The sequence below is a fragment of the Malania oleifera genome, chromosome 10 (assembly GCF_029873635.1).
Source record: "Malania oleifera isolate guangnan ecotype guangnan chromosome 10, ASM2987363v1, whole genome shotgun sequence".
Lineage (NCBI taxonomy): Eukaryota > Viridiplantae > Streptophyta > Magnoliopsida > Santalales > Ximeniaceae > Malania > Malania oleifera.
Genome location: NC_080426.1, coordinates 11670380 through 11685506, shown reverse-complemented (window position 1 = coordinate 11685506; position 15127 = coordinate 11670380). Strand labels below are relative to the sequence as shown.

The window sequence follows — 15127 nt, the reverse complement described above, 5'->3', positions numbered from 1 at the left end:
CCATTATTCCTTTTGATCCGGAGATTGAAAGAACGCTCAGAGCACTAAGAAAAAATAGGGTACTAGCCATGGAGAATGGACAAGATAACGTGCAGTCACGCGCCTTGAAGGATTATGTATGACCAGTTGTAAATGACAACTATTCGGGTATCAGATGCCAGCCCATTAATGCCAATAATTTTGAGCTCAAACTCGCATTGATCAGCATGGTGCAACAGCCCTAATTCAGTGGATCACCACTTGATAATTCCAATATCCATCTGGCAATGTTTCTAGAGATTTGTGACACTATAAAGATTAATGGTGTTACTGAAGACACCATTAGACTGAGATTGTTTCCTTTCTCTCTGAGGGACAAGACAAGAGGTTGGCTACAATCCTTACAACCGAGAATTATCACTAGTTGGCAGGACATGGTAGAAAAATTTCTGGCTAAATTCTTTCCACCTACAAAAACAGCTCAACTCAGGAGTGAGATTGATTAATTCAAGCAACATGATTTTGAATCACTCTATGAAGCATAGGAAAGGTATAAGGATTTGATTTGACACTACCCACAAGATGGATTAATTGTTGGATTGGTTATAGATTCAGATGTTCTAAAATGGGTTAAACAGGCAAACTCAAACTTTAGTTGATGCTGCATCTAGGGGAACTTTGATGTCAAAGTGTAGCGACCTCAATTTCTTAATAAGAAATATAACATAATAAATGGACAAGTCAACTCGAACCCGTGGGTAACGGGGACACCTGTCAATCACAGCGAAAACCTAAGCAGCAGTAAAATAAAGTCTCAATCATTCAACCATGAAACATAATACCAGAGTTATTTACATTCCCAAAATACTGTATTTATTTACAATTTTCCAAAAAGTCAAAATAACACTAGGATCGTACAACAAAAATCTCCTTATCCTAGTTCAACGCTTACCCTTCTAGTAGGGAAGCGAAACCCACTTAACGACGGCCCTGACCCGCTGGTCCCTCTAGGTTTCTTGAAAATCATTTAATATTTAGGGGTGAGACACTTATCAGTAAGGGAAAATAAACTAAATACAGTTATGTGGCAACATGAATATTTAAGGCACTTATACGTATACAGTAGATTTCATAATTCTGTAAACATTCATCATATCATACTGGATAATCATATAATTTCATATTAGTTAATAAATCATAACATACATAAAACATTTGTTATAACTATAATACTGAAAATATACCCAGAATGAATAGCTAGCTGGTATCATATATTACCCCCCATGATGGGTTGTGCAGCCCGAAGGCGGGACCCAATAATGGCTGGCCGACGACTGCCGAGTCAAATATATCTGTAAGTACGATGGGTCCGCCACACCCTGGTCCGGACTGCCAGGTGGACGTCTGCACTCTACTAAAATCCACATTGACTATCCATCTCTCATCCCCTCGTGGGATGGTTAGCACTAATTTGAACGTAGATATTTGATCTACATAATAGCTACGGTACCGAGCTCCTGAACTGAACTAAACTAACATCCGAGTTCTGATAACATATAGTACATGGTATTATAACATCTTTCATAATTTCTTAGGTACGGCCTCGTGCTGAAATCATACATATATACGGCTTGGCCGTTATCATAAATATGGCCTCGTGCCGATAACATAAATACGGTCTCGTGCCGATATCATAAATATGGCCTTGTGCCGATAACATAAATACATGGCCTCACGCCAGAATCGTTTCAGGTATATACATTTTGAAGATAAATCATATATCATATATTCATCAAAATCATCACAACATAACTCATCTTTTCATAATACCTGAAAACATGTTTTGCTCGTAAAATCTTTCATATCATAATACATTTCACGTAAAATAATATTCATGCCACACATGTGCTGTTAAAAGTCATACTTCATACTCTAAAATCATGATTTTCTGGCATCTCATACATACATATATATTTTAATCATCATAGCAGTATTTTCCCAATCGTACATTTCATTCGTAATAAACAGATATAACATATGCTTTTCTAAAAATAGATTTACTCATAATTAATAATAATTTGCATGGAAGATAACTGCTTTAGTTTATTTCCTTACCTGGCTACTGAGAAAGCCCCTAAAATATCCTAGCCTGACCCCTGTAAGATTTCTTGATCAATACCCTGAAACTGAAAATTCTTAGTATTACACTTCAATATTTTCATACGTACATCATTTCCTATAACTATCATAAGACCAAATTTAGCTTAAAAAGTCTTACCTCAACTCAGGGATGATTTCCAACTCGCTTTCACCAACGATCTGCTCCTGCAGATTTGGAGAGAACTTCCCCAGGAGAGTCGTGGTGACTTCAGATTGTCGATCCGACGTAAATTTGGCCCAAAAATGATGAGAGAGAGAGAGAGAGAGAGTTGAAGAGGAGAGAAAGAGGGTGAAGATTGCTTAAAAATGAAGTTAAAAATCGGATTTTTGGTTATTTATAGGGCCAGATTCGTCGATGAGACACATCACCTCGTTGACGAGTCTTTCATTGAATTCGTCGACGAGACCCTGTATTCTTCGACGAAATTCAGAGCAGCCAAAAACCCCGCTCGGTATTTTCTTGTCGACAAATCCCTGTATTCGTCAACGAATTTTCTTCTGCACTCGTTGACGAACCCTTGTATTCGTCGACAAATCGAGCCAATCTTTTAAAATTATTTTTATTTCTCAAATGCAATGTCGTCGATGAAGTCTACGACCTCCTTTTGTTTTTGTTTCTATTTCTCTCCCTCTTAATTATTCAAATTCCATTTTATTTTTTGTTAGGTTGTCACACAAAGACACCTAAAGGCGCTACTGCTCTTTTGGAAGAAAAGACCTCAAATAACTATCAATGGCCAACCGAAAGAACTATGGCTAAGAAAGTTGCTGGGATTCATGAATTGGAGTCGTTTGCTGCACTTTCAACTTAAGTTGCTTCTCTATCTCATCAGATTTCAGCTTTGACCGCCCAAAGGATACCACAAAGTGCAGAATATGTGGCCACTACAAGTAGGACAGATCCGAGCAATGGAGCGAGTCAAGAACAGGTTCAATACATCAACAATCGGAACTACAATTTTCGTGGTGATCCTTTGCCACAATATTACCATCCAGGGCTTCGAAATCATAATAATTTGTCTTATGGAAATACAAGGAATGTGCTGCAACCTCCTCCAGGAATTGATAGTCATCAAGGTGAGAAGAAGATGTCACTTGAGGATGCCATGATATCATTTGTTGAGGAGACAAAAGCAAGGTTTAAAAAGACTAATTCACGGTTGGACAACATCGAGACTCAGTGCAACAATATGGGAGCCGCTATGAAGAATCTTGAAATGCAAATTAGGCAACTAGCCACGACTATAAATTCCCAACAAAGAGGAACTATTCCTGACAACACAGAAGTGAATCCTAAGGAACAATGCAAGGCCATCACACTTAGGAGTGGAAGAGAAATTGAGAAGTCACCAGCAAAGGAAACTATGTCCACACCTACAACTGAAAAGAATGGCCAAAGCAAGAATAAAGGGAAATAAGAGGAGATTGTAGATGATACACCAGGAGAGATTGACACATCACCAGCAATTTCAATTCGTGACAATCCTCCTATTCTCTCTACTCCACTTCCTTATCCTCAACATTTTCAAAAACAAAAATTAGATAAGCAATTTTCTAATTAAGTTTTTGGATATTTTTTAAGAAAATTCACATAAATATTCCTTTTGTAGATGCCTTAGAACAAATGTCAAACTATGTCAAATTCTTAAAGGACATCATTTCCAAGAAAAGAAGGTTGGAGGAGTTCGAAACAGTGAAGCTTATTGAGGAGTGTAGTGCTATTCTCCAAAAGAAATTGCCTAAAAAATTAAAAGATCCAGGGAGTTTTACTTTGCCTTGCACTATTGGAAATTCATTTTTTGATAAAGTTTTATGTGATCTTAGTGCTAGCATTAATCTTATGCCACTTTCTGTTTGTAGGAAATTGGGACTTGGAGAGATGAAACAAACAACTATTTCTTTGCAACTAGCAGACCGATCCATCAAGTATCCATGTGGAATCATAGAAGATGTATTGGTAAAGGTGGACAAATTCATTTTTCTTGCTGATTTTGTAGTGTTAGATATGGAGGAAGACCAAGAAGTGTCACTAATTCTTGGCCGACCATTCTTGGCCACTGGAAAGGCTTTAATTGATGTACAAAAGGGTGAGTTAACATTGAGAGTGGACAAGGAAGAGGTTATGTTCAACATCTACCAAGACATGAGATTCCCAGCAGATCCAAGCACTTGTTTTCGAGTAGATGTCATTCAGTAAGGTATAGAAAAAGTCTTTCAAAAAGATGTACCAGCTGATCACCTAGAATGATCCTTGCAGCAGATTACAACACAACACCGTGTGGGGAGGCTAGAACCTATGGTAGCAAAGATAGATTTTATAATCTCTAAAGGAAAGATGCAGCAACCTATATCTCTAGAGTTGAAGCAATTCCCTGAGCATCTCTGTTATGCGTTCTCAGGTGATGCGTATGTGTTGGAAGTCCCAACCCGGAGTATATAGTCTAGAGGGGGGGTGAATAGACTCTTTTTGCGGAATACGTATTTTCCTACAAAATAAAAAGTCTTGGAAAGATACAAGAAATTATATCGTAATATAAATATAAATCACGCAGAAAAAATAAAATAAAAAGTATAAGGGAGAGAAAGAACAACATTGGTATTTTTACGTGGTTTGGAACCAAGCCTACGTCCACGCCTTAGCACCAAGCCAAGGATTCCACAATCCACTAAAGATACTCCTTCACCAGCGGAGAAGCCTTACAACTCAAGAACAAATCCCTATACTTGGGAACAAACCCCTACCGCGCTCACCAAGAGCCTTCGCTTCGGTTCACAAAGAACCTTACAACAATGGTTCACAAAGAACCTTACAAGAGATTGGAAAGACAATTTAATGCTCCTTAAATGGGCCAATATGAAACACAACAAAATCCTCACTCTATTCTCTCAAGGAATGAATCTTACAAGATAAGTGAGTAAGAGAGGATTGAGCACTTGTGAAGAATAACTAAAATGTAAAGTGCAAAGTGCTTAGGTTTTGGATAAAATGATATTTTTCACAAAAATGATCAAAAATGCTCAAAACCATATTAATACAAGTCTAAAAGCTTGTATTTATAGGTCAAGAACCTTAGGAGCCATTAACTAGTCGTTGGGGGGTATAAAAAATATTTTATTTGGCAAACTAGCCGTTTTCTGCCGTTGGAGCTCTTCTGGTCGTTGAATTTGTCGACGAAATTCTCTGAATTTCATCGACGAGGTCCCTGAATCAGAAAAAGTCACCAAACTAAAAGTTGTAAAATTTTGTCTTAGCTTTCCAGGGACACCAAGATTGCACCATTTGGACTTTTCTAGAAAAAGTTATGTTCAAAATACCGTAAGATGTTCAGGACTCAAGACTGCACTACGGCAATGACGATTACTTTGTTTTTCCTTGTCAAAAAGTATTTTAATGACTCAAAACATTATTGGACAAAATTATATGAAACATATTAAGTCTAATGAAGATTAAAACTTATCCAAATGAGTTTACTTTTGAATATAAGATATTTTAATTAATAAAACACGTTTGAAAATCCATTTTGATATCTCATATGCTTAGCATGTCCTTTTGTAAATATACTTGACTTTCTTTGAACCTTTAGGACATTAAACTTGTTTTAACACAATCGGGACTAAGTATAAAAATGTTCTTAAAATTAGGATGTTAAAAACTTGTCCCTTTAAAAACATATTTGAGTTTTAAGATTCATTTGACAAACTCTTATTTTAACTTAGAAAACCATGAAAGGTGAGTTTGTGTTTATGTCTTTAGTACAATCCTATAAACTCATGTGTCCTAGTATGCTTATGTAATGGCTCAACTCTTACTCATAAATCATGCAAGATACACATCGTAAGAGTTATAATACGCACTCACTCACACAACCCTTATTACAATTAATTTATACACAATAAAAACTCCGGGATGTGCTTTGGTGATTCTGAGTTAGTGTCCTTCCGATCTTTTCTATTTGATGTCTACTAGGTCCGATCTTTGCTCCTGATTTGGTACCTCTGTGTATCTGACACTTTGTACCTATACTAGATAAGATCTGCAAGGATGGAAAATACTAGAAACAACAAATAGGTTAATATCATCAAAACATATAAACCAAGATAGTGTAGCTGACAGGGCTAACAGTATGAAAATGCAAAAATCTACAAATAGCAGATGAAGAAGTGGCATGGCAAACAGATTTTTAGGCGTGAGTTTGCTCCAGGACAACAGGTTCTACTCTTCAAATCAAGATTAAAACTCCTCCCGGGTAAGTTGAGATCAATCAAGATGGACAGGTCCTTATACAATTGACCAAGTTTTCCCTTTTGGAGAAATAGAGTTGAAGGACAAGACAGGGAAAATATTTAGAGTTAATGGTCAGAAACTGAAGCACTACTATGGAGAACAAATGGAGAGGAACTGTGCATTCATCCCTGTTGGAGATCCTGGTTGATGAAGATTGAAAATTCTGGCTGGAGACATTAAAACAAGCGCTTATGGGAGGCAACCCAAAGAGTTTTTCTTTTGTTTATTTCTTTTATCTTTATTACTTTGTTTATTTATCTATTCACTTTTGAATAATCTATATTTTTTATGTAGGTTTATTTGGCACGAGTACAGAACTAGAAATTTAATTCCTCGACGGATTCACCAAGAAGCCAAGGAAGTTTCTTTCTTTTCTTCGATATTTCTCATCTTTGAATACCATTGAAAAAAAAAAATGTGAATATGGAGGATTAGGCCACGAGTGACACTACTTTTGCCCTTCACATACTTGCATATAACCTAGGAGTACACACTTGGGTCATTTATGTGTAGTTTCTCTTTATATAGCTAAACTAGGAATTGTAACTCATTGAAAGTTGATTGGTAGTTCAATTGTGTTCATTTGGCTATATAAACTCTTGCATCTACATAGTATCTCTTGAGGCTAAAAAATACACGTTCACGTGACTTGTAGCGCTTAGGGTTCCTTGTGAACACTGAGAGAGCGCTCGGGGCGACTGTGACACCTTGTGAGGTACTGTTGTGCCATTTATCGTTCTTTTGAGTTTTTGATGTCAACTCATAGTTCATGAAACTCAACTTTCCCTATTTTCTCGGGATATTCTTTGTACACTAGTCTTAGATTTTTGAATTGCTAGCCTAGAGGTGACATCTAGTGGGGAGATAGAAACTTAGGTCTTGTAACCTACTCAAGATGTGAAGGTTGAGTCACCCCTAGAAATAGACTTATTTTATGGACTATTGTTCGAGCTTAATGTACATGGGTGGTATGAAAATAATAAAAGAAGTGTTATGATTGTCCTAACTGACCATGAAAAGAAAGAAATTAGCAGAAGAAAGAAAAAAAGAAATAGAAATACCCCAGAAGAGGTGAAAGATTAATACCAACTCCACACAACTACAACAAAAGTCAGGGACATGACATATGTTCTCCACATATGAAGACTCTTCACCCACCTAATGCCTCATATGTATTCACGCTTGGTTTGTGAATAAGTTGATCTAGGGTGGCCTTGGTTGGATTTGGCGAGTAGGTGAGAAGATGTTAGGGTGAAGGACCCAACACCTCATAAATAGGCTGGATCCTTTTCAGACTAGTCCACTCCGTACATTTAGCGTTTGTTTCTTGCAGTATGTAGGATGTTTGATCATGACACTCCTTCTCACATACGACGAGTGAAACCATCATTTTTGAGTGTTTTTTAGGGTACCAATTAGGCCAAGTCAAAGCGACAGTTCTTTAGGTATCCATGGATATCCTGGGTGTAATGAGTTACACACATTACACACGCCTCGAGAATTCACCTATCTATACTCAAATTTATAGGGCTACATTAACTCTGAATTGTGATTGCTGGTTAATTTTATGTGAGTATAATGTTCTTCATGGCTATATAATGATGAGAATTGCATAAATGACTTGCTTTAGAGTTGTGTGAATTGTGTATGAATGAACTTGTGTGTAATTTGGTGATATTCCTGTATGTGATCACGTTATTTGCTAAAGACCAGCAAAACTCTAGTTGGGGGGTGTGATTATGCATCACAATTACGTAATTAGGCATTTGAAATTCACGCATTAAAGAGCCTAATTTTAATTAAATGTCTAATTATGTATAATATTTTGACCATCGAGTTCAATTGTTAATTTTAACATAATTATCCCAATACTATTGTGAATTTATGGATCTTCTTGTTTTATTATTGTAGGATAATTTTTGGATCTTAAAATCGAAATCAAAAATGCACATGTGTGTACGTGAGCTGGAGTCTGAATCAAGATCGTGAGCAAGTAGAGGTGTAGTGTATGTGAGCACCAAAAGTATGTGCCAAAGACTCTCTTGGACATTTAATATATATATATATATATATATATATATTGTGCATAGAGTGAGGTTCAAAATTAAATCAAGTTGGCATGTGAATAGTGTCATTCAAAGAAAGTGAGAGAAACCCGTAGGCATCCATGCAAGACTAAGGCCACGTAGCTTGGCTTCCAAATTGAAACTAATTTTGAAAAGTCAAAATGTGTGGGTTGCATTTTAGATGAAAAATCCAATTTTGAAAAGTTAAAATTGGTGGGTTGCAGGCAATTTAAAAGGAGAGCTGGGCTTTTCGGTTATATGTGTGTGTGTGAGTTATTGAACTAAAGCAATTCAAAGGAGAGTGGGTCGGGTCACTCGATGTGACCCGGCCATGCAACACAAAATGTTGGCCGTGGGCTTTTAGAGAGAGAGCCGTGCGCTGGGTTGAATAAGAGAGCGAAGAAGGTTTACAAAGAGGAGCATGTGCTGGGGACTAAAGAGGAAAAAGAGGGTTGAACTAATTTTGTTGGATTTAGTTTTCATAATAAACTAATTTTTGTATTTTAGGAAAACGATGTAACCTGATTTTAAACTATACTTACTCGTTGATGCTAATCTGAAGTAGTTTTCCTTTATGTTTGTTTGAGTTATTATGCGCATAATGCTTCTAATTAACTGACCATTAATTAAATGATATTAGTCTTGTGATTTGCAACCGAAAGGGGGGATTATAGGATAGATTTTGGATAATTCAGCATAAGTAAATTTAGAGATCGAAAGACTTGTACAAACTTACATAGCATATAAAAAATCAAAGGTCTTAGTGCGTTCTTGCATTATGAATTTGCATAATCTTATATTAAATAATAATCAAGAATAGGTTCTAATTAGCTATCGAAAGAGGCTTTTGGAAAAATTGAAAATTTGCTAACAAACAGAGAAAACGAATTCGAATTAGCTAGATGAGTAAAGCATAGTGAGAAACTAGGTGAAATCAATTTCCTAGAAGTTTTCACCATTAGTAATTTGATATGCGGCATCCAGTTTTAAATTCTCTTGAATAGTTTGTTTAAAGTAGCTTTGTTTAAATTTTGCAGTCTAAAATTATTAATTTTACTAAATAAAATCAAGGTTATTATAAATTCGATACTTGGTAAAATTAAGACATCAATTCCTGAGGTTGATACTCTACACATTATTATATTATAAAACTACGATACTGTGCACTTGCAATTTGCACCAATCAATTTTTTTTATAATCATACTAAAATTCTTAACATAGCATATTTCCCTTACTTGACTATCTGAACACTAGCTGCTATTTACAGTTTCACACGTGCGACATTTATAATTTCAACATCATGAGATATGCACATATAATTTCCCAATCAAACAACTGAATTCACCTAAGAATTATCGCATATATATTTCCCTAAATCCACATATGCACAATTCTTAAAGTATAATCCTTATATCATTTTACCTAAGTTCCTGAAATACCACCCACTGGGGTCCTCAACTCCTGCCTGCAGGGTCCCAAAATACCCTATTCCTAAAAATTTAATATCCTAATTTTACTTCACAAAACTTAAGTATATTCTCATATAATACAAAATTTAAGCTCAAATGAACTTGGTAATACTGAAAATACTCAAATAATCCACTTACCTTGGTTTTGGGATGGTTCCCAAATTTCTCAAATCAACATTTCGCTCCAGCTATGTTGTAGAGAATTTCTCTAGGCTCACCGTGGTAGCTCCTGATCATTGAACCGGGGAGAGACGGAGCCAGATTTCTAGAGAGAATTCAGAGGAACCGTAGAGAGAGAGAGAGAGAGAGAGAGAGAGAGAGAGAGACTGTAAAAATGAATTTCTTTCATTAAAATCCATTTTAGGGCTATATATGAAATGTTATTCACATGGCCTCGTCAATGAGGCACGACACCTCGTCGACGAGTCCAAGGAGTAGTCTCGTCAACGAGTGCCTCCTCCTCGTTGACGAGATTCATAGGCCCTAAAAACGACCCTCCTAGTAATTTATCGTCGACGAGATGAATGTCCCCATCGACGAACCCAAGAGGGATGATCGTCGATGAGTGCCCTGCCTTCGTCGAAGAGACCCTGTAAGTTCCCTTTTTAAAATTTTCCTATTTCTCTATTTTCTTTATTATTTAATTACTATAATTCTTCGAGTCACTATATTGTTCGTGCAGGCATTGTCTGGCATCGTAATTTACTCCAGTCCGTCTTGGCCACCACCACCTTGGTCCGTGATCAACTAGTGGCCCTTCGTACCAAGACGACTGCATAGATACCCACACTGAGAACATAGGTGTGGTTGCACTGTATCTCATATTCTAGCAACGGTACCACGGTTACATAATAACATTAAGCTTTTTAAGGCTTTCATAGTAACGTTGTGTTTCTTAAGGCTCTCATAGTAACAAGCTGCGGTCCCAATATTATATATACGATTTTCAATAAAACACATTAACCTGTGCAATTCCAGTATTTTCACAATCTCATTCATGCATTCTTTCATACATTCTTTCTTTCATTCAGACTGAGATATAAACCGACACACACACTCTCGGTTTAACCTTTTCACATATAGAGCTCGATATCTAACCGACACATGTTTTTTGCCTTTCTTGATAATCATTTGGGACTTCAGTCCCCATATTTCATATACGTACTTATATGAATCAGTATATTCCATTATCATACCATTTCATGTCATATACCACACTTATTTGGGTAAAAACAGACCATACATAGTATATAGTCTGAAAAACATCATTTAAACAGAAAATAAAGGTTCCAAGCATCTCTTACGTTAGATTTAATACAAGTAATGTAGTTTTGGAAAGTTTGGAGATCATATGCCAAAACCCAACTTTTTACCAAAACCATAAAAAACCGACATTTTTAACTGATGAAACTTTGCAAATAAGTAGTCATATCGTACATATAAACATAAGCTAACTTTTTAGCGGTTTAGTTTTCCAAAAATACTGATGTAAACAAATCCCCTTACCTTTTTCTCGAATACTGAAACACGAACTATACGGCTCCAAAACAGTGAACCGAGTTCTCATAGCCTATTAACCACAGAATAGTACTTCAACACAATCCTATTTACTACAAATCTACCGAACCAAAAATGAACTTAGATCCTTACCTCGATTACGGGATGAAACCCGGAAATCCTCAAAACGAAGATCTGATCCACTATAACCATAGAGGTTTTCCCTCTGATCCACGTAATAACATCGGATCGTTGATTCGGGTAACAGACGACCCGAGATCCTAGAGAGAGAGAGTCTTCTTCAAGTTCTAAAGAGAGAGAGAGAGATTGAGTTTCTTAACCATGAAACAATGAATAGATATTTATAATTTAGTTGACCCGACCAGACTCGTCGATGAAGTGGAGTGCTCGTCGACGAGCAGAAAAAGTGCGTTCATCAACGACAGAGTTGGCCTCGTTGACGAGCTTGAGATTCTAAAATTCCAAAAATCTCTCGGCATCCACTCATCGATGATCCTTTGAACCTCACTGACTAGCCACAGAAGAGACTTCGTCGACGAGAGAAGGAGCCTCGTCGACGAACCTTGCTATTTTCACCTTTGTAAATTCCTTTCCCTTTTCTTATTCGTTTAATCCCCATTTCTCAGGTTGGGTCCTTACAACCTTCCCTCCTTATTAGAATTTCATCCTCGAAATTTGTTAACCATTTCTAAGCATAATCTTACCTTATGACTCAGTTCTACAGAAGAGTCGGCAGCCACCCACAAAGAGGCTCCGACCCAAGTTTATTACATACCCTCACATATGGCAGAGGAATACCGTGGTTACAATGTGATGCTTCGTGAGATTACAATGCATATACAAAACTCTCCCGAAAACCATATCTAAAATAACTTGAACCACCTATTCTACCATACATACATATATACATTCTTACTAACTTGTCTAACTCTAACTATCTCTAAATAACTAAGGGTACTTCTAGCGTGTCTCTGACTCTAATTCCCATGAAGCTTCCTCCATTACGTGATTACACCATAGTACCTTCACCAATGGTATCTCCATAGTCCATAATTGCTGCACCTTCTGATCTAATATTTGCACCGGAACCTCTTCGTATACGAATGGATCACTGATCTCCAAAGGTTCATAACTCAACACGTGCGAAGGGTCTGACGCGTACTTCCTCAGTACTGACACGTGAAACACGTCGTGAACTCTAGATAGTGCTAGGGGTAATACCACTCGATAAGCAACTGGACCTACCCTTTCCAGGATCTCAAATGACTCAATGTACCAAGGGCTTAGTTTCCCTTTCTTCCCAAACCTCGTTTCTCCTTTCATTAGAGCAATCTTCAGGAATACCATATCTCCTGCCTTGAACTCTAGCTCTCATCGGCAAGTAGCTACATAACTCTTCTGCCGACTCTGAATTGCCCTAATTCTCTTTCTAATCAGCTCAACCTTTACAGAGGCCTGCTGAATCAGTTCCGGTCCTAGTATCTACCACTCACCTACTTGATCCCAATACAATGGAGATCGACACCGACGATCATACAATGCCTCATATGGTGCCATCTCTATACTGTCCTAGTAACTGTTATTATATACAAATTCCACCAGCAGTAGATACCGTATCGAACTATCCCCAAAATCCAGTACACATGTGTAACGACCTGATATTTCATGCCATTTTTTTCCACATACATACACTATAAAATTTCATTGCTCTAATACCTTCTAATTTAAATCAAACCATAATCACGGACCAGGTAAGGACCGTGGAACCTGTATAACCATAAACTATCTATACAGCGGGAAGCAGAATACATATAACCACGTCAATATATACAATATTAGAGTGTCATAAGTTTCCAGAATATACATACATAGCCATTCCCAAAATGCCCTCACCTGGACCTAGGGCTACAAAAAAAAAAAAAAAAAAAAAGACTTCCCAAAAACAATCATCCTACAGATAGGGCAGTACTATTGTCTCCCTCTATCTACAAGCCTGATCTGCTCGCCTAACTGGATCACCTGAAAAATGTTAAATTACTAGGATGAGACAACGTTCAGTAAGATGAAATATGTTATTGCTAGTGTGTGGCAGATGAGTTTACATAGTTGTAAAATCTGATTTAGAAGTACTATAAATAACTGAGTCTGAGAAAACATATATAGATAATACATAGTATAGCTTATACCTATGTTGCTTAACATAAACTATTTTTCTGAATATTTTATTCATAATACTTCTATTATTCATAGGTATGTCTACGGTTTCTGTAAATTTGGATATATATATATATATATATATATATATATATATATAACTGATATTTCTGTATTACTGTTTTACTGTGATTTTGAAATAATCATAACACTGTAAAACTGATATGAATAATTTGAAAATCTCAATAACTAACTAAATATTTAATATCTGTATATCTGAATATCTAAGTATCTTGGTGTTATGATTCTGAAATCATGGTATTCTGAAAACGCTGAAAATATATGTTTCTGTAAGTATACTGTAAATCATGGTATCTTAGAAATACAATAAATCATGTTTGTGAGTATTCTGTAAAATTTCTATCTGTATGTATACTGAAATTTCATCATTTTATAGAACATGTATATTCCATGATATTTGATGCTAATATACTGTAAAACATGGTATTTGTAAACTTTAAAAATACTATACCAATTTGTTACGAGCTCATGCCACACAATTAAATAATTAGATTCACATGCTCTGAAATCTGTATTTTCTGTTGTACTAATATTTTATGATCTGAATAATAATCTAGTAAAACATATAATTTTTACTGATAACCATATTAAAAATTCCTGACATAGCATATTTCCCTTACTTGATTATCTAAGTACTAGATGATATTTACAACCTCACACATGCGGCGTTCATAGTTTCATCATCCTGAGATAAAACACGTATAATTTTCCCAATCAAACAACTGAATTCACTTAGATAATAATCACATACATATTCCCCAAATCCACATATGCACAATTTATAGGCTGTAACCATGTATCATTTTACTTGAGTTCCTTAAATATCACCCACTCGGGTCCCTAAAACACCCTATTCCTGAAAATGTAATACCCTGATTTTACTTCACAAAACTCCAGTATATTCTAATATAATACAAAATCTAGGCTCAAATAAACTTGGTAATATCGATAATACCCAAATAATCGACTTACCCTGGTTTTGGGATAGTTCCCAAACTTCTCAACTCAACATTTTGCTCCGACTATGTTGTAGAGAATCTCCCCAAGATCACCGTGGTAGTTTCTAATCATCGAACCGGGGAGAGACGGAGCCAGAAACTTAGAGAGAAGTGAGAGAATACGTTTTCTAGAGAGAGAGGGAAGATTTGCGCCTGAATTTTCTGCAAAAAAATGATTTTTGGCCTTATATAGAAAGCTTGTCCACATGGACTTGTCGACGACACACGTCGCCTCGTCGACAAGTCAATAAAAGGAGCTCGTTGACGAACACCTTCTCCTCGTTAACAAGTTTTAGGTTATGGAATAGGCCTCTTGGTAAGTTCTCATCGACGAGACATGCATTCCCATCGACGAGCCCAAAGGCCCTGCTCGTCGACGAGCACTTCTACACTCGTTGACAAAACCCTGCTGAAAT

General features: G+C 36.5%; 1 non-coding gene across 1 annotated transcript; it reads right to left on the bottom strand.

Annotated features, from left to right (window-relative positions):
* Positions 1-461: 461 nt before the first annotated feature.
* LOC131167223 (small nucleolar RNA R71) lies at positions 462-568 on the bottom strand. Its single transcript, XR_009140077.1, has one exon. It is a non-coding gene; the product is annotated as a small nucleolar RNA R71 (small nucleolar RNA).
* Between the last annotated feature and the right edge of the window lie 14559 nt (positions 569-15127).